The 27,352-nt window shown below is 44.7% G+C and overlaps 1 protein-coding gene across 2 annotated transcripts in view; it reads right to left on the bottom strand.

The window, feature by feature from the left end:
* Positions 1 to 3,067, bottom strand: part of GPCPD1 (glycerophosphocholine phosphodiesterase 1) — a 65,175-nt gene extending 62,108 nt beyond the window's left edge. The window contains exon 1 of one of the 2 annotated variants that reach the window (XM_030914274.1): positions 2,867 to 3,067. The gene's annotated coding sequence lies outside the window, so the exon portion shown is untranslated. The remainder of the gene's footprint in view (positions 1 to 2,866) is intronic. The other variant, XM_010378924.2, reaches the window with a different exon arrangement.
* Between the last annotated feature and the right edge of the window lie 24,285 nt (positions 3,068 to 27,352).

The following is a 27,352-nucleotide window of genomic DNA, read 5'->3' as shown; positions in this document are numbered from 1 at the left end:
TTCAATCTTAACCTATAAGGTGCCCTTTCATTTGGTGTTTACTGCTGCGGTTCTCAACTAAGGACAACCTCATATACGTGATTAAATAGTTGTTGACTAATTTTAACTATTTTAATCAACCTAATGGAAATCAGATATTCCTATGCACTAAAATCAACAGCTAGTACAAAATTATCTCTAGATTTCTACTGCATTAAGGCAAATGGAAAACTTAAGTAAATTTAATAAAAGGGAAATGAACTGATTATAAAAACTGAGTCTTTTATTCTCAGAGTTGTTTAGAAGAGTGACTACAGTAACTTAGCAGTAAACAGCTGCAGTAAATGTACTATACAAAGCTATATACACAAGCACAAAAACACCTCCCAGAAAACCTCTCCAAAAGTCAACAAAGCATCATCTTCCACTTGATTTACCAAAGTCAAGCAATCTGGTTTGATTTCCACCCTGAACGCCCTCCCTCTCCAAATTTGATACCATACCAAATAAAAGCCTTGGGAGCTGTTCCAAATGCAATTTACTTGATTATGGACAGAGGCCAAAAGTCTGGTGCTGTGTTGAAGTATACAATTTTGGCATCCAGTTACCACCAAAACAGCAGTGACCAAGTAAAAAAAACGACTGTGTTGTGGAAGAAAAAATGTATGCACCCACCCATACATCTTCTTCTAAACAAGGAAAAAAAAAAAAAAAAAAAATCCCAACTTGGAAAGGGAAGGTCAGTTCTGGATATACATAAAAACAAGAGTAAGATGAAAAATGTTAGTCATTGTATGCACATCAGCTGACCAGATAATGTAACCAACTCACCTATTACCTCACATATAGACTACACTTTCTGAGATAGGCCTCTGCTTTTTGGTTTTTGAAAACATAACATCTATTTTGTAATTTTTTTGAAGAGAAAGACTAAACAGCATTCTCATCTGAGATTCTGAGTAGTATTTAAATAACCCTTTTTAAAAGTCTCAAGCAATTAGCAAAATATTACATGGTAATCTACAGTTTTAAAAATTTCAGAGTTCACACTACCTGACAAAATAAATTTTACCCTATTCTTTTCCTCAAACTTTCCCAACACGTGACACTACTGATTTACAAGCCTGGGAAACAAAAGGGGTATGAAGTAAACCAAGGTACCGGGACATTCACTTTAGAGCTAAATTGAAGTTAGATATTTTTAGCTAAAGTGTTTTGCTGGCTAAAAGGAACATCTCTGTTTTCCTTTGAATTTTTTCAAGGAAAAAAGCTGTTTCCAATTATCCTTGCCCTTTCCTAGGCCTTGGCAGCTTTGATCCTCTTAACTAGCTAAATAAAGTAATATATAAAATGCCTACCTTTCCCTGAGTTAATTTTTGCTCATCTTGGTGAAGGATCACTGCAACCCTTGCTACATTTCTGATAAGTTGTGACTGTCATTCTGATTCCCGTATCCTTGAAGCCAATATCTTAATCAAACATGTTAAGACATTAATAGGTCTTTATTAAGAAAGTGTTTCTGGATTAGGTTTAATTAAGCCAAGTTAATTCCTTGATCAACTTTCTAAACAATGCAGTAACATTTTCCCAAATGTTTTCCATTCATTTTATCGTGATATTATTCTCATGTGTATGTTTCATACATTTTTTTCCTGTTTTAACTCATAAAAATTCGATTCATCGACGTACTTTATGTACGTATCAAATTTTACTCACTTTGCTACGATTTTTCTTTTGTGGTCATTATTTCTCAGAGTCCAGCTTTCCCATGTCGTTATTATGCAGATTTAAATGTTGTCTAGAATGCTGGTTTTCTCTAGCTCTTGGTTCTTCCTAGTTCTTAAATCAGGAATAGATTGCACCATGTGCAGTTTTCTTGTTTGCTTGGTGTTATTTGTATCCATGACATTAGGAATTTTGAAAACAAAAAAAGACTAATACCTTGTATTTATTTCTTAAGTTAAGTCACAACTCGTCAGAAACGTAGCAAGGGGAAGCATGACGGGGTAGAGTAGTGGGTGAGAGCTGTGCAGAAATGGGAGGAGACGACAGAGGAGTATGAAGAAAAAACATCGGGTCCAAACATCCTGCTCGGTTCCATCAGTTCCTCTATGCAGGTCTACATCAGACTAAGACTAACAGCTGCCTTAAGGTGGAAGATCCTCTACAATTCATGCCCGATTTCTTTTCCAGCGGGCCAGTGGAGTCTGGGTAGAGGGCTGATGAGACACCTAAGTGATTGAGGCTCTCTCTCCTACCTCAGCAAGGCAGTCTGCAGAGCTTTGGAGAGAAGGGGCAGCCGACCTAAAAAATTGTATCGAGGGCACTCATGACTATTCCTGGAACCTTTTCCTAGGAAAGGCACTTTGGTTTCTTGGAATAACTGAATTATACAAGCATGCTCTAGACTACGTGTCCAGGCAATTTCAGAAAATAAGCAGTTGTCAAAACACGATGAGTAACTTAGGGACAGAGAGCGGCGGTGAGCCAGGGGGCCGCTGTGGGGCAGGGGATGTCCCCAGAGGACCTCACCTGCATTTCTGGTGTCTTTGTTCCCGGACTCAGTACTCTGCATATCTGCGGTGGTCCTATGCTCCACTTACCCTGCTACGCCTCAAATGCTCCACGTATTTTTTAGAAGGGAACTAAGCCCCCGGCAGCCTAGCGGAAGCGCGCCAGTGAACAATAAAAGTCGAGTGCGTCCCAGACACCGGTTTAGCGCAGCGAACGCCCGGCCGCCGTTCCCCTGCTGGCAGTGCCCGGCCCGAGGACCCCGCCCGCGCCTTAGCCCCGACGCCCCCAGCCCCGCCGCGTCCCGGGCCGCCCTGACAGCTCGGCCCGCCACGTGAGCGGCCGCCCGGCCCCCGCACCCGGCTCGCCGCCTCACCTGCCGGGTTCGCTAGTCCGCAGGTCCGCGTCGCTGCCGCCCCGCCCGAGAGCGAGGACCACAGGCAGAGGTACCGTGCGCCCGCCCTCCGCGCCTCGCCAGCGCTCCCCCCGGCGGCCTGCCACGGGGCCGAGCGGCAGGAAGCGGCTACGCTCAAACCGGTTTCAGCTGCTCCAGACCAAACTGCCAGGCCACCCCAAGGGGCGGGGCCGGAGGGCGGTGGGGCGGGCCCTGACGTCACGCCCGGCGCCATCCCAGCCAATCGGCAGCCGCGCGCGGGGGGGTGCGGGCCCGCGCGTTCCTGGAAAGGGCTGACGTCTGCGGCCGAGGGCAGCCGGGCATCCCCCGTGTCCCCGCAGCCCTTCTCAGCCGACCCCGGCGCCAGCACCTTGACACCTGCCCTGGGGTCATAGGCGTGTACTGTGGTCCATCAAAGCCGCCTCAGAAATAACCCACGTGGGCTGGGCACGGTGGCTCACGCCTGTAATCCCAGCACTTTGGGAGGCGGAGCCGGGCGGATGACGTAAGATCAGAGTTCGAGACCAGCCTGGCCAACATGGTGAAACCCTGTCTCTACTAAAAATACAAAATTAGCCGGGCGTGGTGGCGCGCGCCTGTAATCCCAGCTATTCGGGAGGCTGAGGCAGGAGAATCGCTCGAACCTGGGAGGCGGAGGTTGCAGTGAGCCGAGATTGCACTCCAACCTGGGCAACATGAGCAAAACTCCATCAGAAAGAGAGAAAGAAAGAAAGAGAAAGAGAGAAAGAAAGGAAAGAAGGGAGGGAGGGAGGGAGGGAGGAAGGGAGGGAAGGAAAGAACTGACTGTGGAGCCTGGAGCTACAATTCAGAGTTGAGTTGTATTTTTTCCCCTATTTGAAAACGAGGGAGATTACCAGTACTGATGTTTTCTGGAAACTGTCTTTCGTTGCAAAACAACAGCCACACTTAGATCAAATCATTAATTGAAAACGATTAAGTTACCTAAGCTGGATGAGAGTGTATACCCTTGCTACGCAAAGTGTGGTCGACAAGCCAGTAGCACCTGCCAGAACTCAGAATTGTAGACTCCCAGGACCATCCCTAGACCTGCCCTATCAAATCTGCCTCTAGCAACATCCCCGGGTTAACAATTATGCAAATTAAAGTTTGAAGGAACTTTTTTGAAAGCAGACTCTCCCTGCCAGAGTCGTAGTTTATTTTCTAAAAAATTGAGCCCTAACAAAAAAAAAAAAAAAAAATTTTTTCCCTCTCCTTTGGTGGTCTCCAGAAAGTTAATCAGCATTTGCCACTTGAAGTTCTCTTACGAAACTTTACAACTTGCCGGGCGCGGTAGCTCACGCCTGTAATCCACAGTACTTTGAAAGGCTGAGGAGGGGGGATCAGGAGGTCAAGAGATGGAGACCATCCTGGCAAACACGGCGAAACCCCGTCTCTACTAAAAATATAAAAATTAGCCGGTTGTGGTGGCACACGCCTGTAGTCCCAGCTACTTGGGAGGCTGAGGCAGGAGAATTGCTTGAACCCGGGAGGTGGAGGTTGCAGTGAGCCAAGATCGCGCCACTGCATTCCAGCCTGGCAACAGAGCGAGACTCCGTCTAAAAAAAAAAAAAAAAAAAAAAAAAAAACTTTGCAACTCACCTAACTTACAGTGTTACCTTACCAGTATCAAAGTTACCCTCTGGTTAGTGTCCAATATAAAATTATATTAGCAGCTTTTACTTAAATAAAGTGAGATATTGAAAAAAAGAGGCCTGGTGCGGTGGCTCACGCCAGTAATCCCAGCACTTTGGGTGCCCAAGGCGGGCAAATCGCCTGAGGTCAGGAGTTTGAGACCAGCTTGGGCATCATGGCAAAACCCCATTTCTACTAAAAATACAAAAATTAGGTGGGTGTGGTCGCACGACTGTAATTCCAGCTACTCGGGAGGCGGGAGGCGGAGGAACTAGAATAACTTAAGCCTGGGAGGTGGAGGTTGCTGTGAGCCAAGATTGCACCACTGCTCTCCCACTTGAGTGACAGCTAGACTCTGGCAAAAACAACAAAACAAAACAGAAAACCGACTAAAAAGAACCACCTTTTGGGAGATGTTGAAGTTCCCTTACAACAAGACATAGAGAAATAGCTCGAGTTGCACGCTGGTTCAAAATGGGCCTACTAAAAATGTGTTTGGATTGGATGAGCTCTAGCTTTAGGTAGAATTTCTGGTTTTATAAATCGGAATGTTCTCTGCCACATTTGATATTTAGCTTGGATTCAATCCCAGAAAATTTCTGACAATGTCATCCATTCAGTTAAATAATTAAGTGCCTGCTTTATGCTAGGCTCAGGATGCAATAGTTTTTTGATAGTACTCATTTTAATCCCAGATTTCTTAAAGAATTAAAATTCCTTCTGGTTATGTGCCATTACCCATTAAACTCTGCTGTCCTACATTTCCTACGTAGTTTGGAGTGAATTTCCTCTGTTAATCATACTTCAGTGATGAATGTTTTCATAAGAATTTGCTTCCTTAAAATGTTTATAGATCTGTATTTTTCTTTTTTTTTTTTGAAATGGTTTTTTTTTTTTTTTTTTTGAGACAGAGTTTAGCTCTTGTTCCCAGGGTGGAGTGCAGTGGCGTGATCTCTGCTCACTGCAACCTCCACCTCCCAGGTTCAAGCAACTCTCCTGCCTCAGTCTCCCAAGTAGCTGGGATTACAGGCGCCTACCACCATGCCCAGCTAATTTTTTTATTTTTAGTAGAGATGGGGTTTCAGCATGTTGGCCAGACTGGTCTCAAACTCCTGACCTCAGGTGATCCACCCACCTCAGCTTCCCAAAGTGCTGGGATTACAGGCGTGAGCCACCACACCCAGCCAGATCTTGATTTTTTTCTATAACCAGCATTGAGTCAAGCTATTTGTCTAATGTTTATAGTTCCAGTTAATAGACTTAATCCAAGGTCTAATGTTTATCGTTCCATTTAGTAGACCTGCTCCTTCCCTGAATCCTTTTGAAACGACAGAAGAATTATACATGTTCAAAAGATGCCATCAATGGCCAGAAACTGAGGAATGTCTAGAACAGGGGTTCTTTTGGCTCCCCTGGGTCACGCTGGAAGAAGAAAAATTGTCTTGTGCCACACATAAAATACACTAACACTTTAGATAGCTGATGACCTTTTTAAAAATCGCAAAAAAATTTATAAAGTTTTAAGAAAGTTTACAAATTTGTGTTGGGCTGCATTCAAAGCCATCTTGGGCCACATGTAGCCCCTGGGCCATGGGTTGGACAAGCTCATTCTAAAAGATGTGGAATAAACCAGTAGCATTAGAAGACGGGCAGAGAGGCTGGGAGTGGTGCCTTACGCCTGTAATCCCAACACTTTGGGAGGTCAAGGAGGGCGGATCACGAGGTCAAGAGATTGAGACCATCCTGACTAGCATAGCGAAACCCCATCTCTACTAAAAATACAAAACATTAGCCGGGCGTGGTGGCACACACCTGTAGTCCTAGCTACTTCAGAGGCTGAAGCAAGAGAATTGCTTGAACCTGGAAGACAGAGGTTGCAGTGAGCCAAGATCGCGCCACTGCACTCCAGCCTGGGCGATAGAGCCAGACTCCATCTCAAAATAAATAAATAAATAAAAAGACTGGCAGAGAAGCATATACCATCCAAGAGAAGAAGGAATTCCTGCAGATGCCATTTTACACAGCCTTGCTTAGAAACTCTTTGATAATGCAACGTATTTTAGATTACTCCAAAATCATGCTGCTCTGATTGGGATATTGAAGTAGAATATAGATAATTAGAATATAGGTAATGCATTCCCATATTCCTTTCTCCCAACACTCTGTGAAATGTTAACTTTTCTTTCTTCTCTTTTTTTTTTTTTTTTGAGGCGGGGTCTTGCTCTGTTGCCAAGGCTGGAGTGCATGATCACAGCTCACTGCAACCCTGACCTCCTGAGCTCAAACGATCCTCCCACCTCCACCTCCCTAGTAGCTGGGATCACAGGTGTGTGCCACCATGCCATTACACCTAGCTAATTGTTTTTTACTTTTTGTATAGGTGGGATCTTGTCATGTCGCCCAGGCTGAACTTGAACTCTTAGTCTGAAGAGACTCTCCCACGTCAGCGTCCCAAAGTGTTGGAGTTACAGGCATGAGCCATGGCTCCCAGCCATAACTTTTCAAGCACATGGTTAATGAGATCAATTTAGGTCTTACCTGATTACTTCCAGAAGAGCTCCATATGTTTTGAATTATATAAAATATTTAACATTCATTATTGTACTTGATTAAATAATGAAATACGTTACCTCATTTGTCTGAAATCAGAACCACAGGATCTCACCTTATGCCATCATTTTTTGAAAAACTGTAGTAAGGAGTGTGAGCCTACTCTGGCTCAGGAGGCTGCCTGTTTTAAAAAAAGAAAGAAAACAGTAGCATTTCAGCCTGGGCAATAAAAAAGTGATTCTAGCTAAAAAAAAAAAAAAATATATATATATATATATATCTCCATGTCAGATATATGGCAAAATATGGTGGCACCAGGCAGTAGTACTAGCTACTCTAGAGGCTTAGAGGGGAGAATCTCTTGAGTCTGGGAGGTCCAGGCTGCCTCCCAGTGCATGGTTGTACCTCTGCACTCCAGCCTGGGTGACAAAGGGAGGCAATGTCTCTTAAAAAAAAAAAAAAAAATCAGCAGTATTGATGCAAAAAACTCTAGACATAGAAGCCAGACATGGGCTTGAATCCTACCCTTCACAAGTGGATGTTTTTTTTTTGGACACAGAGACTCACTCTGTGACCCAGTCTGGAGTGCAGTCTTATAATCTTGGCCCACTGCAGCCTCCACCTCCCAGGTTCAAGTGATTCTCCTGCCTCAGCCACCCAAGTAGCTGGGATTTCAGGTGTGTGCTACTACGGCCAGCTAATTTTTGTATTTTTAGTAGAGACAGAGTTTCGCCATGTTGGCCAGGCTGGTCTTGAATTCCTGACTAAATTATCCTCCAACTTTGGCCTCCCAAAGTATTGAGATCACAGGCATAAGCCACCGCACCCAGCCTGTTACATTGTAGACATTAATCTTTGGTAAAAGTTTTCCTGCTACTGGTTTATTTGTTGATGTATGTTTTGACACAGAGTGTTGCTCTGTGCCCCAGGCTGAAGTGTGATGGTGCTATCTTGGGTCACTGCAGGCTTCATCTCCTGGGTTCAAGTGATTCTCCTTCCTCAACGTCCCAAGTAGCTGGGATTACAGGTGTGCACTACTACGCCCAGCTAATTTTTGTATTTTCAGTAGAAACGGGGTTTTGTCATGTTGGCCCAGCTGGTCTCAAGCTCCTGACCTCAGGTGATCTGCTGCTTCGGCCTCCCGAAGTGTTGGGATTATAGAAGTGAGCCACTGGTTCTGGCCAAGACAGGATCTTGTTCTGTTCTGAGACTATGGGTGCACATCACCATGCCTGGCTAATTTGGTGTGTGTGTGTGTGTGTGTAGAGATGCAGTCTATGTTGCTCAGGATGATCCAGTGATTTTTGTTTTTTTTTTTTTGAGATGAGATCTCACTCTGTCACCCAGGCTGCATTGCAAATGGTGCAATCTCAGCTCACAGAAGCATCCGCCTCCCAGGCTCAAGCAATCCTCCCTCAGCCTCCCAAGTAGCTGAGACCACAGGTGCGTGCCACCATTTTTGGTGGAGGGGAGCTTTTCCATGTTGCCCAGGCTAGTCTCAAACTCCTGAGCTCAAGTGATCCTCCCACATCCACTTCCCAAAGTGCTGGAATTACAGGTGTGGGTCACTGTGCCCGGCTAATACAGGGATTTTTTAAACCAATCACCAACTATAGCTTCTACCATTATGAGTTTCCTTTTGTGGTCATTATTTTGTGAGTCCAATTTTGCAAGTCTATATTTTGTTGCAAAGTACTGATTCTTCCAACAATGTTTACATAATAGCACAGCTTACCTTGGCAGTTTTAGCTATTATCAGCTTCATTTTGCACTGATTCTTCTCCCAGAAATATTAATTATGATTTGGATAAAAGAATAATCACTTATATTTATCTCTTGGCCAATTCATGAAAATATTTTGATTATTCTCAGATATTTCTCAATCGCTCTACTGTGAGAATCTTTTTTTTTTTTTTTGAGACGGACTCTCGCCCTGTTACCCAGGCTGGAGTGCAATGGCACAATCTCAGCTCACTGCAACCTCCGCCTTCTGGGTTCAAACGATTCTCCTGTCTCAGCCTCCCAAGTATCTGGGATTACAGGTGCCCACCACCATGCGCAGCTAAGTTTTGTATTTTTAGGAGAGACAGGGTTTCACCATGTTGAGAAGCTGGTCTCAAACTCCTGACCTTGTGATCCACCTGCCTCAGCCTCCCAAAGTGCTGGGATTACAGGTGTGAGCCACCGCATCTGGCCAATACAGTGAGTTTTTAAACCAACTGCCAATTATAGCTTCTACCATTGTGCTTTTCCTTTTGTAGCCACATTATTTCATGAGTCCAATTTTGCAAGTCTATATTTTGTTACAAAGTATTGATTCTTCCAGCAATGTTTGGGTAATAGCACAGCTTACCTTAGCAGTTTTAGCTATTATCAGCTTTGTTTTGCACCGATTCGTCTCCCAGAAATATTCATTATGAGTTGGATAAAAGAGTAATCACTTATACTTATCTCTTGGCCAATTCATGAAAATATTTTGACTATTCTCCTCAGATATTCCACAATTATTCTAATGTGAGAATCTTTTACCAGACTCAAACACTATCAATTTTACGTGTTTTATGCACCTCATTGGTGGCCCTGCTACTCGAAGGAACTGTCCACGCCTTTTATTCCCTTGGCTTGAGTCCATGGGCAATTTCCCAAATTATAGTATGCACTACTTAGATTTCATGTAGGTGACAAATTGTTAGTGTTTGCTATTGATTGTTCTTTTAGATAAAGATCGATCCTAAAGGCCGGGTGCAGTGGCTCACACCTGTAATCCCAGCACTTTGGGAGGTTGAGGCGGGCGGATCACCTGAGGTCGGGAGTTCAAGACCAGCCTGGCCAACATGGAGAAACTCTGCCTCTACTAAAGATACAAAATTAGCTGGGCGTTGTGGCACATACCTGTAATCCCAGCTACTCGGGAGGCCACAGCAAGAGAATCACTTGAATCCAGGAGGCAGAGGTTGCAGAGAGCTGAGATTGCGCCATTGCACCTCAGCCTGGGCAACAAGAGTGAAACTCCATCTCAAAAAAAAAAAAAAAAAAAAAAAAAAAAAAGAAAGAAATGAAACAAAACAAAGATAAAGATTAATCCTATATTAAGAAGACCAAGGAAGTGCCTCAGATGTGAGCCTTTAAACCAATTTTAAATTGGCTGCAGTTTTTTGGGTATATTACTTTCTAACTTCTTGAATCCATCATAAGATCCAAATGTCTGGAGCAAGAAAGGTTCACATGATAAGATCAAAAGGTCTTCTTTGACCCATTTCTTCCTTTATGAAATGGGAATGTAACACTACAGGACGGCCTGGTGTGGTGGCTCATGCCTGTAATTCTAATGCTTTAGGAGGCTAAGGTGGGAGGATTGCTGGAGACCAGGAATGTGAGACCAGTTGGGCAACATAGCAAGACCCCATCTCTAAAAAACAAAAATAAAAAATTAACCAGCCGTGGTGGCTCACGCCTGTAATCCCAGTTACTTGGGAGGCTAAGGTAGGAAAATTTCATGAACCTGGGAGGCAGAGCTTGCAGTGAGCCAAGATTTCACCACTGCACTCCAGCCTGGGTGATAGAGCAAGACTCCATCTCAAAAATAAATAAATAAATAAATAATAAATAAATAAATAAATAAATAAAGGCCAGGCATGGTGGCTCACACCTGTAATCCTAACACTTTGGGAGGCCTTAGCAGGTGGTTTGCTTGTGCCCAGGAGTTGAGGCCAGCCTGGGCAATGTGGCAAAACTCTGTCTCTACAAAGATACAAAAGTCAGCCAGATGTGATGGCATGTCCTAGTGGTTTAAGCTACCTGGGAGGCTGAGGTGGCAGGATTTCTTGAGCCTGAGAGGTTGTGGGCTGCAGTGAGCTCTGATCACACCATTGCACTACACCCCAGAAGGGAGACCTTGTCTCCAAAAGAAAGAAAAACAAGTTCAAAAGCCATCTCCAAAGTCTAATCTTAGGTTCTACAATAGTGATGTTAATTGCAGGAGTAACTGGAGAAGTTGCAAATCTTGTGATTTCCAGAATAAAGACTTGTAATACATCTGCATCTTAGTCAAATTTAAACCCCTCCCATCCTCCTAACCTGTGGCCTTTCATTAGTTTTACAAAGGCAGTTTAGTTTTGAGAAAGGCTGTTATCATTTTTTAATTTTTTAAATCTTTTTCCTTTTCAGGGTGGGTGCAGGAGCCAGATCCTGTCTCAAAAAAAAAAAAAAAAAAAAAAAAAAAAAAAAAAAAAAAAGAAAGAAAGAAAGAAAGAAAGAAAAGAAAGTAAAAAAAAGAAAAAGTTTTTTTTTTTTGGAGACAGAGTCTCACTTTGTCCCCCAAGCTGGAGTACAATGGCACGATTTCAGTTCACTGCAACCTCCACCTCCTGGATTTAAGCGATTCTTCTGCCACAGCCTCCCAAGTAGCTTGGATTACAGGTGCCTGCCACCATGCCTGGCTAATTTTTGTATTTTTAGTAGAGATGGGGTTTCACCATGTTGGCCAGACTGGTCTCGAACTCCTGACGTCAGGTGATCTGCCCGCCTCTTCCTCCCAAAGTGTTGGAATTACAGGCATGAGCCACCGTGCCTGGCTTTTCTTTTTTCTTTTTGAGAAGGAGCCTCACTCTGTCACCCAGGCTGGAGTGCAATGGTGCAATCTTGGCTCATTGCAATCTTCGCTTCCCAGGTTCAAGCTATTCTCATGCCTCAGTCTCCCAAGTAGCTGGGATTACAGGCATGCGCCACCATGCCTGGCAAATTTTGTATTTTTAGTAGAGGTGGGGTTTCACCATGTTGGTCAGGCTGATCTCGAACTCCTGACCTTAGGTGATCCGCCTGCCTCTGCCTCTGCCTCCCAAAGTGCTGGGATTACAGGCGTGAGCCACCACTCCTGGCCGGCTTTTTTCATTAAGAAACGTATGAATGCTTTTTTCCCCCCGCTTTTTTGAGATGGAGTCTCACTCTGTCACCCAGGCTGGAGTGAAGTGATATGATCTCGGCTCACTGCAACCTCTGCCTCCTAGGTCCAAGCGATTCTCCTGCCTTAGCTCCCAAAGTAGCTGGGATTACAGGCATGAGCCACCATGCCCAGCTAATTTTGTATTTTTAGTAGAGACGGGGTTTCCCATGTTGGCCATGCTGGTTTCGAACCTGTGACCTCAGGTGATCCACCTGCCTTGGCCCCCTAAAGTGCTGGGATTACAGGCGGGAGCCACCGCCCCACCCCCCCTCGCCCCCGGGCCCAATGAAGCTTTAAAGAAAAATTACCACCTTTAACACAATGTAACATAATTGCAGCTCTTTAAGGCATGTGTAATATAAACTCTTTAGAAATCAAGACCTTATAAAACTAAGAAGCCAAAGTTATTTCAGAAAACATTGAACTGAGCCATTTTGTTTCCTCCCTGGTCCATTTATTATGATGATGAATAATAATGTTACTATGATTATTTTTTGTATCTTTCCAAATGCCTCTCAGTCTTGTGCATTCTGCATTAAAATGGATTCCCCAAGGGAATTCTTTCTACTGCTTAAATGTTTCAACAATTCACTGGCTATCTTTTTATCATTTTAGTGAAAATATTGATGACTGTCTGCAGAATGAGCTGCTGTTTACAGGGTCTATCCTTAATGTAAACAAAAGAGCTCTAACAGCGCGGTTACCACGCACCAGGCTCAAAAATCCAGCTGCCAACTCCAGGCTGGAAGCCAGCCAAAGTGAGCTAGGACTGGAGTCAGGAAGACAGGGGTTCTTGGCAATGGCACCCAATTAATTATGTGCATGATTTAGATGGGGGAAGATTAGAGGCCATGCTTTTGCTCTCTGTTCTACTCCTGACTTGCTGGCTCATACCGTACCTTTGTTATTTACTTACAACATGAAAACAAAGAGTGACGACTCACTCTTCCTTGCCTTTATCTGTTATATCTCTATTTTGCTTTCCTATAAGCAGGCTTTCAAGGCAAGGAGGTAATTTTATTTTATTTATTTATTTTTTGAGATAGAGTTTTGCTCTTGTTGCCCATGCTGGAGTGCAGTGGCACAATCTCAGCTCACCACAACCTCCGCCTCCCGGGTTCAAGCAATTCTGCTGCCTCAGCCTCCCGAGTAGCTGGGATTACAGGCATGCACCACCACACCTGGCTAATTTTGTATTTTTAGTAGAGACGAGGTTTCTCCATGTTGACCAGGCTGGTCTCGAACTCCCCACCTCAAGTGATCTGCCCGCCTCAGCCTCCCAAAGTGCTGGGATTACAGGTGTGAGTTACCGTGCCTGGCCCTGGCAAGGACTATGTCTCATTGATCATACCAGTTGTTATGTGCACAGTTGCTGGCACATAACAGTACAAATATACTCACAGAGACTGCTGAAAATTTCAGGAAAAAGTATTAGGTTTGTCAACCCTAGATGTCAACATTTTATTTATTAATCATATAACAATGCAGGGCTTAGCTACTGAAGAGGTTTTTTTAAAATGTATTGACTTTGGAATGCATACCCTAACCCAGCACAGGCCCCCACCATGCCCTATTGCTCACTCTCCTAATCATGCATTTCATATTTCTGGCCTGGCCCAGGATTCCAGGCTTTGGAATTCAGGGTAAAGAACAAACTCCTGATTATCTCAATCCTGTTCAGTAAAGGGAGCTTTATCCTCTTTCATGAAAATAGTTGGGCATCCTGGCTATGCCCCTTGCTGTATTTTCCTGCTAAAAGAGCAAATTAAATCCAAATCCAAGGTGCATAGAGAGAGGGTGGAAATCATCCAAATCATTTGGAATTCACCAATGCTATCATACACTCAATTAATATGACTACATATAAACAGGCAAAGAGATCAAAAATGAAATAATAAAAACATTTTCCTAAAGAAAAAGGAAGACAGACTGTGTGGGGTGGCTCACGCCTGTAATCCTAGCACTTTGGAAGGCTGAGGCAGGCTGATCACTGGAGCCCAGGAGCTTGAGACCAGCCTGGGCAACATGGCAAAACCCCATCTCTACCAAAAACACAAAAATTAGCAGGGTGTGGTGGCGTGCACCTGTAGTCCCAGCTACGCAGGAGGCTGAGGTGGGAGGATCACTTGAGCCCAGGAGGGTAAGGTCACATTGAGCCGAAATAGCACCACTGCACTCCAGCCTGTGTGGCAGGAGGGAGACTCTGTCTCAAAAAAAAAAAAAAAAAAAAAAAAGAGTAAATAAAATAAAAATAAAGAAAAAGGAAAAGAAAATAAATACCAAGGGAATATGAAAGTAACGATTAGCATTCTAAGGTTTTTTTTTTTTTTTTTTTGAGATGGGGTATTGCTCTGTCACTCAGTAGCAGGGACTCCTGGAACCTGCCACCACGTCTAGCTAATGTTTGTATTTTTTTGTAGAGATGGGGTTTTGCTATACTACCCAGGATGATCTTGAACTCCCGAGCTCAAGCAATGCAACTACCTTGGTCTCGCAAAGTGCTGGGATTACACGTGGGGGCTACCACCCTAGCTGGTATTTTTAAAAATCAGAGTAAGTGGTCTTTACCTATTTAATACAAACATTATACCTATAACTCATGATTGGTAAACTGAATTAGGGCAGGGTGCAGTGGTTCATGTCTGTAATCTCAGGACTTTGGGAGGCCAAAGTGGACAGATCACTTGAGGTCAGGAGTTCAAGATCAGCCTGGGCAACATGATGAAACCCAGTTCCCACTAAAAATACAAAAATTAGCCAGGCATGGTGGCACACACCTGTAATCCCAGCCACTCGGGAGGCTGAGGCAGAAGAATCACTTGAACCGAGGAAGCAGAGGTTGAAGTCAGCAGAGACTGCACCGCTGCACTCCAGCCTGGGCGACAGAGCGAGACTCCATCTCAAAAAAAGAAAAAGACTAAATTATAGTGTGTGCAGTCAACCAATGCCCATCAGAAACGAAAACAATCTCCTAAGTTATTTTATTACTCAGCCAAGTATGGAAAATAGCATTTGTGTGGGCATGGTTGCTCATACCTGTAATACCAGCAGTTTGCGAGGCTGAGGTGGGAGGATCCCTTGAGGCCAAGGTTTCAGATCGGCCTGGGCAACATAGTGAGATACCATCTCTGAAAAAAAGTTTTTTAATAGGGATTAATAAATTCTAATATTAGTTGAGGCTGAGCGCTGGTGGCTTACACCTGTAATCCCAGCACTTTGGGAGGCCGAGACAGGCGGATCACTTGAGGTCAGGAGTTTGAGACCAGCCTGGCCAATATGATTGAGTTATATGTTTTACCTCATGGCATGAGTAAAACATACTAATCTTTTTTTTTTTTTTTTTTGAGACGGAGTCTGGCTCTGTCGCCCAGGCTAGAGTGCAGTAGCCGGATCTCAGCTCACTGCAAGCTCCACCTCCTGGGTTTACGCCATTCTCCTGCCTCAGCCTCCCGAGTAGCTGGGAGTACAGGCGCCTGCCACCTCACCCGGCTAGTTTTTTGTATTTTTTAGTAGAGACGGGGTTTCACCATATTAGCCAGGATGGTCTCGATCTCCTGACCTCGTGATCCGCCCGTCTCGGCCTCCCAAAGTGCTGGGATTACAGGCTTGAGCCACCGCGCCCGGCCAAACATACTAATCTTTTAGTAAAGATGGTGAAACCCCATCTCTACTAAAAATACAAAAACTAGCCGGGCATGGTGGTGAGTGCCTGTAATCCCAGCTACTCAAGACACTGAGACAGGAGAATCGCTTCAACCTGGGAGGTTGAAGTTGCAGTGAGCCAAGATTGCGCCATTGCACTCTAGCCTGGGTGACAGAGTGAGACTCTGTCTCAATCAATCAATCAATCAATCAATAGTATTAATTGATTTTAGAGAATTTGTAACCACCCAGTGGGTTCACCTTGCCTGCTACCTAGACAGAGCTGATTTCTCAAGACAGGGGAATTGCAATAGAGAGAGTAATTAACACAGAGATGGTACAGGAGACCGGAGTTTTATTATTACTCAAATCAGTCTTCCTGAGCATTTGGGGATCAGAGGTTTTTCTTTTTCTTTTTTTTTTTTTTTTGTGAGAGATTCTCGCTCAGTTGCCCAGACTGGAATGCAGTGGCTCAATGCTCAATCTCAGTTCACTGCAAACTCCGCCTCCCGGGTGCAAGCAATTCTCCTGCCTCAGCCTCCCAACTAGCAGGGATTACAGGCATGCACCACCACACCTGGCTAATTTTTGTATTTTTAGTAGAGATGGGGTTTCACCATATTGGCCAGGCTGGTCTTGAACTCCTGACCTCAGGTGATTCGCCCACCTCGGCTTCCCAAAGTGCTGGGATTACAGGCATGAGCCACTGTGCCCAGCCAGGGGATCAGTTTTTAAGGACAACTTAGTGAGTGGGAGGAAGCTGGTGAGCTGGGAATGTGGATTGGCCATGTCAGAGACAAAATTATAGGGAGTTGAAGCTGTCTTCTTGCACTGAGTCAGTTCCTGAGTGGGGCCACAGGATCAGATGAACCAGTTTATCTTTCTGGGCGGTACCAGCTGATCCATCAAGGGCAGAGTTTGCAAAATATCTCAAGCACTAATCTTAGGAGCAGTTTAGGGAGGGTCAGCATCTTGTAGCCTCCAGCTGCATGACTGCTAAACCATAATTTCTAATCTTGTGGCTAATTTGTTAATCCTACAAAGGCAGTCTAGTCCGCAGGCAAGAAGGAGATTTTTTTGGGGAAAGAACTGTTATTGTCTTTGTTTTAAACTGTAAACTAAGTTTCTCCCAAAGTTAGTTCAGCCTATGCCCAGGAATGAACAAGAATAGCTTGGAGGTTACAAGCAAGATGTAGCTGGTAAGGTCAGCTCAGTTATAATTTTGCAATGGTGGCTTCAACATTTTTCTGGGTTTTGGGAGAGAATCTCCAGGCAGGGAATTCACTACAGAAGGGTTCTATAGAAAAATGGCCCCAGGTGGCGGGACGCGGTGGCTCATACCTGTAATCCCAGCACTTTAGGAGGCCAAGGCGGGTGGGTCACCTGAGGTCAGGAGTTCGAGATCAGCCTGGCCAACCCAGTGAAACCCCATCTCTATTAAAAATATAAAAATTAGTCAGGCGTGGTGGCAGGCATCTGTAATCCCAGATACTCGGGAGGCTGAGGCAGGAGAATCACTTGAACTCGGGAGGCCAAGGTTGCAGTGAGCTGAGATCGTGCTATTGCACTCCAGCCTTGGGGACAAGAGTGAGACTTCGTCTCAAAAAAAGAAAAAAAAAAGAAAGAAAGAAAAGAAAAATAGCCTCAGGTTGGGTGTGGTGGCTCATGCCTGTAATCCCAGCACTTTGGGAGGCTAAGGTGGGATGATCACTTAAATCCAGGAGTTCAAGACCAGCCTGGGCAACATGGCGAGACCCTGTCTCTACAAAAACTAAAAAATTTAGCCAGGTGTGGCGGTCTGTGCCTGTGGTCTCAGCTTCTTGGGAGGCTGAGGTGGGAGTGTTGCTTGGGCCTGAAAAGCCAAGGCCATAGTGAGCCACGATCACGTCACTGTGCTCCAAGACACTTTGAGACAGAACCTGTCTCAAAAAAAAAAAAAAAAAAGGAAAATAAAATAAAATGGTATCATTGTCTAATAAAGTGTCAAAACATCATTAAAATCAGTGATTATGTCCTTAGGTCCCAGATCAAACTCCAGAGAAGCCATTTTCAAGTCACCAATTCATGATTCAAATTATAGAATTATAACCAAAGTGAGGACCCCTTGTATAAGACGAACAGCCAAAATTCTTTCCCTAGAAGATCAAAACTCATTTAGAAAATGTTAAGGAACTCAGAGCCCTAAGAATCCTGTGTTACCCAGAAATCTCTTTTTGTCTTCAAAATAATGCTGATCTGTAGTATGCCAGTGATAGGGACAGGAGTCAGATAAATTGTAGGCAGAAAAGGGCAGGGTCCCTGGTAAAGGCCTACCCTCAAGCCTGGAACCTTGGCCCAAAGTGAGAACATGCATTCCTGTTTTCCCACTTGAAAGTTGCCTTTTCCAAAACCACTCATGACCCACCATGCCACTCATCCTGTACCCATAAAAACCCCTGACCTGACTGGCAGAGAGCAGAGAAGGGGAGAAAAGGAGAAGCAGCTGGACATCGGAGACTGCAGTTGGATGTCGGAGAGAAGCAGCTTGATTACAGAGGGACGGCTTGACAACCTTGCTTCTGTCCCTAGCTGGACTCCAGGGGAAGATCACCTTCCCACTCCATCCCCCTTCTGGCTCCCCTTCCTGCTGAGAGCAACTTTCATCAGCAATAAAATCCTCTGTATTCACCACCCTTCAGTTCATTTGTGTGACGTGATTTTTCCTGGATGCTAAACAAGAACTCAGGTGCCATGGGTGCAGATGCTAAAGGTTGTCACACTGACCGTCTGCCCTCGCTGGCAGAGAGCAACCACCTCACAAAAAAAGAGAGGGCCCAGTGAGCTGTTTAACACTTAAGCCATCTGTAGATGGCAAAGCTAAAAGAGCACTATAACACACACCCTCTGGGGCCTTGGGAGTCGTGGGTACTCCCCGCTAGACACTGCCAGGGGGTCACATGGAATTTTGCTCCTGTTTGTGCCTAAATGCACTCACTCTGGCACCTGCACCTGCTCACCTGCATGCTCCCCCTCCTGTGAGGGGTTGAGAGCTGTGGACTGAGTAAGTGAGGCATCCCTGTCATGAGGCCCGTGAAGGGGTCAAGGAAAATTTCCTGTTTCACCAGGTTCAGCCAAACCAAGATGCCCACATCTCTTTATATAGTATGCAGTTTTCTTTTCATCTCTTTCTCTTTTTTTAAATAATGTCTCTTTTCATCTCTTTAAATACGATTGGTGCATGTTCTCTGTGTTCTATATACCAAAGTCATATCATAAACTATATTATGAACCTATAGTTTCATAAAGCTTCCCTTTGCTTGCTTCAAGTAATTCTCTACTTTTGGCCTCAATGCAATATGAGGAAGAGGAGGAGGTAGATGTGATGAACACAAAACCCTACTGCACCTCCACAGAAGAGGCCCTGCAGTCATTTTCAACACAAGGCTTTGAGGAGAACCCACCAGCACAGTAGGCTGGAAAGAAACACATTTGCTCTCCCTGTCTAGCTGTGAATGTGTTCAACTCAGTTCTGTCTTCCTGTCTCTCTTACAACACTCATGAGAAATATCGTTTACAGACACCACTGTGTCCCCATGGGTGTCTTGTCCAACAGTTATTACATGCCCTGGGGCCTTGGCTGCATCTCCTTTCTTAGTACTCCCACCCCAGACAGAACATCGTAACATCCATGAGTGGCAATGACATTATTATTCCTGCTCTAATTTATTTTTTAAAATAATTTGCATGCATCAGTATAAAACCCAACCTTACTTGCTTCCTTGTTTGCTTTTCTTTTCTTTTTCTTTTTTTTTTTTTTTGAGTCAGTTTTGCTCTTTCGTCCAGGCTAGAGTACAGTGGTGCCATATGGTTCACTGCAGCCTCCTCTTCCTGGGTTCAAGCAATTCTCATGCCTTGGCCACCCAAGTAGCTGGGACTACACATATGCACCCCAACTCCTGGCTAATTTTTGTAGGTTTTCTAGTAGACATGTGGTTTCACCATGTTGGTCAGGCTGGTCTCGAACTCCTGACCTGAAGTGATCTGCCCGGCTTGGCCTCCCAAAGTGCTGGGATTATAGGCCTGAGCTACCCTGCCCTGCCCCTAAACTTTCATTATGATCCAAACAGAATTGCATTCAACAATTGCTCAAGGCCAGGTGTGGTGGCTCACACCTGTAATTCCAACACTCTGGGAGGCTGAGGTGGAAGGATTGCCTGAGGCCAGGAGTTCAAGACTACCCTGGGCAACATAGAGAGACTCCATGTGTCCCAAAAAAAAAAAAAAAAAAAAAAAAAATAGGCCAGGTGCGGTGGCTCATGCCTGTAATCCCAGCACTTTGGGAGGCCAAGGTGCGTGGATCACCTGAGGTCAGGAGTCCGAGACCAGCCTGGCCAACACGGTGAAATCCCATCACTAATAAAATTACAAAAATTAGCTGAGTGTGGTGGTGCTTGCCTGTAGTTCCAGCTACTCGGGAGGCTGAGGCAGGAGAATCACTTGAATCTGGGAGAGGGAGGTTGCAGTGAGCCAAGATCATGCCACTGCACTCCAGCCTGGGCAACAGAGCAAGGCTCCCTCCGTCTCAAAAAAACACAAAAAACACAAAAAAACACAAAAAAACACACACAAAAAAAGCCAGGCATTATGGTACACAACTGTAGTCCCAGCTACTCAGGAGGCTTAGGCAAGAGGATGGTGTGAGCCGAGGAGTTTGAGGCTGCAGCTGTGATAATGCCACTACACTCGAGCCTGGGTGACAGAGCAAGACCCTGATTCTAAAAAAGAAAAAAACAAAAAAATTAAAAAAAAAAAAAAACTGCTCAAATGCTTCATCATTGAAAAAAGCATTTCATATGTTGGGACTGCTCTTCATAAGTCATGTTAAGCCAGAACAGAATTCTCCAGCAAGACTCTTGGCAGTTAATAGCATTTTAAATTTTCTTCTTTTGGTATATTGGTGTTTTCTAATTTTCTATCATGAACACTTGTTGCCGTTTCAAGTAGAGAATAACTGCATACTAGGCAACGTGCTAAGAATTTTACATGCATTCTCTTACTAACTGCTCCCAACCATCTTTGTTTTTTTTTTTTTTTTTTTTAGATTACAGGCCCCAGCCATCACACTCGGCTAATTTTTGTATTTTTAGTAGAGACGGAGTTTCACCATGTTGGTCAGGTTGGTCTCAAACTCCTGACCTCAAGTGATCCACCCACCTTGGCCTCCCAAAGTGCTGGGATTACAGGTGTGAGCCACCACGCCTGGCCCATCTTTGAAGTACTATTGTTAGTCCATTTTACAGCAAAGGAAACAAAGGCCATTAAGGTTAAATAATGTACCTAGTTCAGCTTGGCTGCGCGGCTTTATACAAACCACTAATTCTCTTAGGCCCTTAGTTTTATGGCCTATAAAACTGAGAGAGTATCTCTCTCATCAAATGTAAGGATTAAAAAAGAATGCCAACTGTGAAGGAGTTCGTATGTGAGATACCTGGTCTACAGAAAACAATACTCTTTCTTTATGTTCTCCGCAGATGTCGAGTACTACTATTAAAACAGACTCCGGGCGGGGCGCGGTGGCTCAAGCCTGTAATCCCAGCACTTTGGGAGGCCGAGACGGGCGGATCACGAGGTCAGGAGATGGAGACCATCCTGGCGAACACGGTAAAACCTGTCTCTACTAAAAAATAAAAAAAAAAAAAAAAAAAAAAAAAAAAAAAAAAAAAAAAAAACTAGCTGGGCGAGGTGGCGGGCGCCTGTAGTCCCAGCTACTCGAGAGGCTGAGGCAGGAGAATGGCGTAAACCCGGGAGGCGGAGCTCGCAGCGAGCCGAGATCCGGCCACTGCTGAACTCCAGCCTGGGCGACAGAGCGAGACTCCGTCTCAAAAAAAAAAAAAAAAAAAAACAGACTCCTTAGCAATACTGTTCAGAAAATAGCTCAAATGCTTGGTACATGTATCTCCTCTCAACTTCAAGTTCACTGTCCTCAGTTTGGGGACTTGAAACTGGCCATCATGGGAATCAGAAGCCAGCAGAAAACACCATAAATCAGGGCTATTCTCCTTGGAGAGCCAGTTGTTCGATATTTACCAGCATGTACAGTTCCTAAATTGAAAGATGATTGATGAACTTACTAATCTGGCTCAAATTCAGGCTTCATTTATCTATTTAGGTAGAATGCTTCATAACTGGGCTCTGCATGTCATGAGGGCTATCTTCCCAGCTGTAACATGAAGGAATCCCAAGAATGGCAAAAAGAAAAACAAAAAACAAAAAACTTTCCTAAAGATTTTTCCCATTTCAGCTGTTTCAGTCTGGTTAGGGAAACACTACACACTATACATAACATCTTTGAGTGTTGATGTGAGCTTTTTTTTCTTTCTTTTTTTTGAATCTCTGTGCCGCCTGTTACTTCCATAAAAGGCCCCAATTAATTATATTTATGAATAGCCCAGGAGTGTGAGATCAGCCTGTGCAACATGGTGAAACCCTGTCTCTACCAACAATTTAAAAACACAAAAATTAACCAGGTGTGCTGGTGTGGGCCTGTGATCCCAGCTATTTGAGAGACTGAGGTGGGAGGATCACTGGAGCCCAGGATATAACTACCCAATGGGTTCACCTTGCTAGCTGCCTAGACAGAGTCAATTTATCAAGACAGGAGAATTGCAATAGAGAAAGAGTAATTCACACAGAGCTGGCCACAGTTGTATTATTCAAATCAGTCTCTCCGAGCATCTGGGGGTCAGTTTTTAAACATAACTTGGCCCAGGTGTGGTGGCGTATACCTGTAATTCCAGCACTTTGGGAGGCTGAGGTAGGCGGATTCCTTGAGGTCAGGAGTTCGAGACCAGAATGGACAACATGGTGAAACCCCCATCTCTACATTTCAACAACATGGTGAAACCCCATCTCTATAAAATACAAAAAATTAGCTGGGCATGGTGGAGCACACCTGTAGTCCCAGCTAGCCACTGCACCCGGCCAACCCACTGATTTAAAGTGAAATAAATTTATACTATCACAGTTCTGAAGGTCAGAGGTCCAAAATCAAGGTGACAGCAGAACCATGATCTCTCTGAAAGCTGTAGGGGCGAATCTATTCTATGCCTTTCTCTGAGCTCCTGGTGCTCCCAGCAATGCTTGGCACTTATTGGCTTGTAGATGCATCACTTGAATCGCTGCCTGTGTTTTTTTTTTTTGAGACAGTCTCACTCTGTCACCCAGACTGGAGTGCAGTGGCGCGATCTGAGCTCACTGTAACCTTTGCCTCCCAGTTCAAGCAATTCTCCTGCCTCAGCCTAGGATTACAGGCGGGATTACAGGCGATTGCCACGCCTGGCTAATCTTAGTAGAGACGGGGATTCACCATGTTGGACAGGCTGGTCTCAAACTCCTGACCTCAAGTGATCCACCCACCTTGACCTCCCAAAGTGCTGAGATTACAGGTGTAAGCCACTGCTCTCAGCCATGAATAGCCTAATTTGTTTGGCATACTTATACCTTGGAGTAACTATTTTACCAACCAGACAATATTTCTTCTCCTAAGGGACCATATCTTGTACAAATGCTTGGTCTAGAGAAATTACAATATTTTATTAAGGCCAGGTGAGGTGGCTCATGCCTATAATCCCAGCACTTTGGGTGGCCAAGGAGGGCAGATCATTGGAGCCCAGGAGTGTGAGATCAGCCTGTGCAACATGGTGAAACCCTGTCTCTACCAACAATTTAAAAACACAAAAATTAACCAGGTGTGCTGGTGTGGGCCTGTGATCCCAGCTATTTGAGAGACTGAGGTGGGAGGATCACTGGAGCCCAGGATATAACTACCCAATGGGTTCACCTTGCTAGCTGCCTAGACAGAGTCAATTTATCAAGACAGGAGAATTGCAATAGAGAAAGAGTAATTCACACAGAGCTGGCCACAGTTGTATTATTCAAATCAGTCTCTCCGAGCATCTGGGGGTCAGTTTTTAAACATAACTTGGCCCAGGTGTGGTGGCGTATACCTGTAATTCCAGCACTTTGGGAGGCTGAGGTAGGCGGATTCCTTGAGGTCAGGAGTTCGAGACCAGAATGGACAACATGGTGAAACCCCCATCTCTACATTTCAACAACATGGTGAAACCCCATCTCTATAAAATACAAAAAATTAGCTGGGCATGGTGGAGCACACCTGTAGTCCCAGCTAGCCACTGCACCCGGCCAACCCACTGATTTAAAGTGAAATAAATTTATACTATCACAGTTCTGAAGGTCAGAGGTCCAAAATCAAGGTGACAGCAGAACCATGATCTCTCTGAAAGCTGTAGGGGCGAATCTATTCTATGCCTTTCTCTGAGCTCCTGGTGCTCCCAGCAATGCTTGGCACTTATTGGCTTGTAGATGCATCACTTGAATCGCTGCCTGTGTTGTTGCACAGTGTTCTCCTGTGTATCTCTCTTCCTGTTGTCTTCCCTTTGTGTGTCTGTCTCTGTGTTTCTCCTCCTTTTCTTAGAAAAGGAGACCCATGTGATTAGGGCTCACCCTAATGACTTTATCTTTTTATTTATTCATGTATTTTTGAGACAGAGTCTCGCTCTGACACCCATGCTGGAGTGCAGTGGCACCATCTCAGCTTGCTGCCACCTCTGCCTCCTGGGTTCAAGCAAGTCTCCCACCTCAGCCTCCTGAGTCCATGGGAGTACAGGTGCCCACCACCATGCCCAACTAATTTTTGTATTTTTGGGGGGGGGAGATGGAGTTTTGCTCTTGTTGACCAGGCTGGAGTGCAATGGCGCGATCTTGGCTCACTACAACCTCTGCCTCCCAGGTTCAAGCAATTCTCCTGCCTTAGCCTCCTGAATAGCTGGGATTATAGGCATGCACCTGCCTAGTTTTGTATTTTCAGTAGAGATGGAGTTCCTCCATGTTGGTCAGGCTGGTCTCGAATTCCCCATGTCAGGTGATCTGCCCGCCTCGAATCCCAAAGTGCTGGGATTACAGGCGTGAGCCACTGCATCTGGCCTAATTTTTGTATTTTCAGTAGAGACGGAGTTTCACCATTTAGGCTGGGCTGGTCTCAAACTCCTGAACTCAAGTGATCTACCTGCTTCAGCTTCCCAAAGTGCTGGGATTATGGGCGTGAGCCACCACACTTGGCCTAATGATTTTATCTTAATTTGATTAATTCTGCAAAGACTGTCTTTCCCAATAAGATTACATTCACAGGTGTGGGAGTTGGGACTTGAACATGTATTTTTGAGAAACATGAGTCAACCCATAACAGATACTGAGAAGGTTGTTCTCAGAAAATGGTAGACATTTGGTGCAGGAGGTTGTAACTTATCAGGCCAAGTTCAAGAGGATCAATCAAGGGACAGACAGGCGGAACAGATGTATAGAGGGAAGCAGAGAGAAAACATCACAGAAAGTTGAAGACTGGTCTCCATGACATCCCTTGTGTCAATTCACCATTCCATTCTTTATTTTTATTCACCTGAGTAACTTTCTCTATCTTTATTCTTTTCTTTTCTTTCTTTCTTTTTTTTTTTTTTGACAAAGGGTCTTGTTTTATTACCCAGGCTGGAGTACAGTGGTGTGATCATGATTCATTGCAGCCTTGACCTTCTGGGCTCAGTAATCTTCCAGTCTCAGTTCCCCAAGTAGCAGAGACTACAGGCTTTTGTCAGAGACGGAGTTTTGCCTCATTACTCAGGCTGGTCTGGAACTCCTGAGCTCAAGCAATCCTCCCACCTCTGCCTCCCAATGTGCTGGGATTACAGGTGTGAGCCCAGCCTGGCTTTCTCTTTCTATACTCTAAAATCATTAGAATCCTGAACAGAAGAGTAATTTTCCCAAAGTCAGTGTGGAACGGGTCATTATTTCTGAAAACAAGCTCTCCAGCCAGAAGAAAACTGATAAATATAAAGGAAATGTGATAGGTTCTTCATATAGCAAAATTTGGCCAGGCGCAGTGGCTCATGCCTGTAATCCCAACATTTTGGGAGGCCAAGGCGGGTGGATCACAAGGTCAGGAGTTCAAGACCTGCCGGCCAAGATGCTGAAACTTCGTCTCTACTAAAAATACAAAAAAATTAGCTAGGCATGGTGGCACGCACCTGTAATCCCAGCTATTTGGGAGGCTGAAGCAGGGAATTCCTTAAACCCAGGAGGTAGAGGTTGCAGTGAGCTGAGATCGTGCCACTGCCCTACAGCGTGGGCAACAGAGCAAGACTCCGTCTCAAAAAAAAAAAAAAGCAAAATGTATCCCATAAAAAAGATATCCTTCCATAAATGTATTTTGTTTCTACTTGCTTTTTCTTTTTTTTTTTTTTTTTGAGACAGGGTCTCACTCTCTTTGCCCAGGTTGGAGTGCAACGGTGTGGTCCTCCCACTTCAGCCTCCTGAGTCGTTGGGACCACAAGTGAAAGCCACCACACCTAGCTAGGTTTTGTTGTCGTTGTTGTTGTATTTTCAGTAGAGACAGGGTTTTGCCATGTTGCCCACGCTGGTCTCAAATTCCTAGACTCAAGCAATCCTCCCAACTTGGCCTTCCAAAATGCAGGGATTACAGGTGTGAGCCACTGTGCCCAGTTTCTACTTTTTATGGATCAAAATATTCATTAAAATGGAAGTGACAGCAGGGCGCGGTAGCTCACGCCTGTAATCCTAGCACTTTGGGAGGCCGAGGCAAGCGGATTGCCTGAGGTCGGAAGTTTGAGACCAGCCTGACCAACATGGAGAAACCCCATCTCTACTAATAATACAAAAATTAGCCAGGCGTGGTGGTGCATGCATGTAATCCCAGCTACTCAGGAAGCTGAGGCAGGAGAATCACTTGAACCCGGAAGGCGGAGGTTGCAGTGAGCCAAGATTGCGCCATTGCACTCTAGCCTGGGTAACAAGAGTGAAACTCCATCTCAAAAACAAGCACAAAAAAAAAAACAAACCCGGAAGTGACAGGAGTGTGTTTTGGTTTACAGTGTTCCCTGTGGCAAAATTAAAACTGGCAATCCTATGTCTGGACTTAGAATTTTTAAAAATTTACTTTCATGGACCACAAACGACTGATATAAAAAGCAAACTGAAACCAGTGTTCTGCCTGCAGAACACCCGCAAGCTTTGCTGAGTAGGGGATCTCTCCTGGATCCCACCTCTGCTTCTTTTCCCCCAGATGTCTCCTTTCATAAACATTTTTACCAGGCTGAGTGTTCCTAAAGGCTTCCCTTGCATTGACTATGGAGCTCACAGCAATTTTCTTGTTGCTTGGAAATGACTACTCCTCTCTAAGGGTGTGTTTCAGGAAAAACTCTCCCAAGCTGTGCTTTTCCACTGTTCTCACACCACCACAATGACCGCCAACACAGAAGAAGACTTCTATGGCCAAATATATGGGAGTTTTTCCCCATACACCAAGCAGCCGACACCAGGTGGGGGCCCTACAATTTAATTCTCACATTATCTACTTGGAGATAGCATCAGATCCCATGTCTTGAGGATTCAGTCCCCAACACTGCGTCCCTTGCAGAAGACATCAGTGGTAAGTCTATGCCACTGGAACTTCGGACCTACCAACGACAAGTTGAAGTCTCTACGACCCCCAATTTGGGTTCCTTAAATTTGCTAGAGAGGCTCACTGGACCCAGGGAAATAGTGATGTTTACCAGTTTATTGTAAAGGATACAGGTGAAGAGATGCATAGATATGAAGGAAGGGGTGCGGAG

Source organism: Rhinopithecus roxellana, chromosome 13 (genome assembly GCF_007565055.1).
Source record: "Rhinopithecus roxellana isolate Shanxi Qingling chromosome 13, ASM756505v1, whole genome shotgun sequence".
Taxonomy (NCBI): Eukaryota; Metazoa; Chordata; class Mammalia; order Primates; family Cercopithecidae; genus Rhinopithecus; species Rhinopithecus roxellana.
This window is presented reverse-complemented; position numbering and strand designations above follow the sequence as displayed.